The sequence below is a fragment of the Schistocerca nitens genome, chromosome 6, assembly GCF_023898315.1.
Source record: "Schistocerca nitens isolate TAMUIC-IGC-003100 chromosome 6, iqSchNite1.1, whole genome shotgun sequence".
Lineage (NCBI taxonomy): Eukaryota > Metazoa > Arthropoda > Insecta > Orthoptera > Acrididae > Schistocerca > Schistocerca nitens.
In genome coordinates, this window is record NC_064619.1 from 188721112 (window position 1) to 188723702 (window position 2591).

Sequence of the window (2591 nt, forward strand, 5' to 3'; positions counted from 1 at the left end):
TGTTGAAAGGATTGACTCAGCTTGTAAAGTTGAAAAACCTACGATGAAATTTAAAGCAAGGGTGCTAACATGAAGCGTGCTATGGTAATTCCGTTCTTAAATGCAGAGGAGAGAGTGTATAGATTGAAAGTACAATGAAGGCCTCTCTGAGCAGGAGACTTGTCTGATTACGTGATAGAAGAAGAAACATGAGTCGATATTTAACAGGGTATTCAGTATTAGAATCAGAATTTAAAATGGCTTTGGAAGACGAAAGATCAAATGAGGCACTAGGAATCACGTGAGACCCTTGATACGTCTAGATACGACACTGACTGATCACTTGCATCCATTCATGTCCATTGTGCATTCCGACGGACTTGGGCAATTCCAGCAGAAGAATGAGACACCCCACACGTCCAGAATTGTTACAGAGAGGCTTTAGGAACCCTTTTCTGAGTTTGAACACTTTCGCCTGCCACCAAATTCCCCAGACTTGACCATATTGAGCATACCTGGGATGCCTTGCAACGTGCTGTTCAGAAGAGATCTGCACCCCCTCACACTCTTACGGATTTAGGGACAGGCCTGCAGGATTCATGGTGTCAGTCCAGTACTACTTCAGGCACTAGTCGAGTCCATGCCACGTTGCGTCGCGTCACTTTTGCGTGCTCGCGGAGGCCCTGCACGTTATTAGTCAGGTGTACTAGTTTCTCTGGCTTTCCATTGTATTACTGCATGTGTCGTATTAAACGCCGGAGACATGTGTAATCTCGTGACTGCACCACTTGATACGGCCAGATGCTACTTCATGTAACACGTTGTAAATTTCGTGCCTCAAGACGTTTTCATTTAAGCTCATGTGAAGGATTGCAGGAACGGTTACATGAGTTCCTTTTCCGTGTACTTTTTAATTTTTTTGTCTCTTCCAATTAGTATATCTGATCTGTACTAAACGATGCAGCGTTCATTTTACGTATTGCCAGTATTATCTGCCTAATGCCGGACTGGTTTTATCATGTCTGGCCTACGGGCACTATGATAATATTTTCACTTCTTTTTCCTGGTAATACTGGCGTATTATTGCCTTAGAACTATACGACAGTATTCTACTGTGAGTAACATGGTGATCATTCTATGACCATTGGCATTTCACTCATTTTAACACATTGGAAGTATTACAGCAATAGACATAACCTTTTATATGTATTTTTTATGCACTGAGTAATACAGGTATCACTTCTGACCTAAACACGACGGTGTTGTTTTTATTTTATGTGTTATTTGTAATATCCGTATAGAGCCTGATTTGTTTTATTGTGGGTGAGCTACGGGCACTATGAGGATGTTTCATTTCTCTTTACTGCCAATGCTAATGTATTAATGTCTTTAAGTCAGTCAGTTACACATCTCAAGATATGCTTAGATTTTTATAGGTTCTTTCAATAGTCATCTTTGTATGACAGTTATGTGTTTTGCGTGTTACTATGCCTGTAGCACTAGTATTTGGCGTTAAGTGTACGTTAACTGGATCCTACAGGTATTTTTCTCAGTAGAGCAATATACAGCTTCAGCCAGTGATTCGAATTTACCTTTCTTATGCGCTATCTGCATCATATGGTGACCTGTACAGGTCATGTTGGACCATTGATATTACAAGAGCTTTAATAGAGAAGTGTTTTTGGCGATCCTTTTTTTCGGTGAGTGCAAACTTTACCCCAGTGTTTCTCAGAGAATGTGTGAGGTTATTGTGGACTTGAAGCCACCATCTAAGACTTTTCTACATTGTGTTGTTGTTGCTGGAGTTGTGTTTGTAATTTTGTTACTACTTAACAAGCATTTTTTCACATTTTGCTTTTTTTAGACGCTGGTATACTTGAGATCAAATAAAGCCAAGGGATAGATAACATTCTACCGGAATTTCCAATATCGTTGGGTCAAATGGCAACCAAACTACTACTGAAGTTGGTGTTTTGAATCTGAGAGGCTGTCGACGTAACATCAGACATGTGGCAAAACATCATTCATATACTTTTGAAGACAGCAGGGGCAGACAGGTGGGAAAATTATAGAACGATCAGATGAACATCGGCAACGGCCTTACCGCAGTGGATACACCAGTTCCCGTCAGATCACCGAAGTTAAGCGATGTCGGGTGTGGCCGGCACTTGGATGGGTGACCATCCGGGCCGCCATGCGCTGTTGCCATTTTTCGTGGTGCACCCAGCCTTGTGATGCCAATTGAGGAGCTACTCCACCGAATAGTAGCGGCTCCGATAAAAGAAAACTATCATAACGATCGGGAGAGCGGTGTGCTGACCACACGCCTCTCCTATCCGCATCCTCCGTTAGAGGATGACACTGCGGTCAGATGGTCCAGATGTGCCACTTGTGGCCTGAAGACGGAGTGTCCTACACTCCTTCCTAAAATTCTACTATAAACCGAAGTCGACCACTCGCCTTTCCCACTACAACCCCCACATTTTCGTTCCATTTCATACTGCTTTGCAATATGACACCCAGGTGTTTACACGACGTGAGTGTGTGAAACATGACACTAATAACGCCGTATCCGAACATTACATCGCATTAACTTACATTTATCTACATTA

At 42.3% G+C, this 2591-nt stretch overlaps 1 pseudogene; it reads left to right on the forward strand.

Moving 5' to 3' along the window:
* Positions 1-2069: 2069 nt before the first annotated feature.
* LOC126264012 (5S ribosomal RNA) lies at positions 2070-2187 on the forward strand (annotated as a pseudogene).
* Positions 2188-2591: the final 404 nt, after the last annotated feature.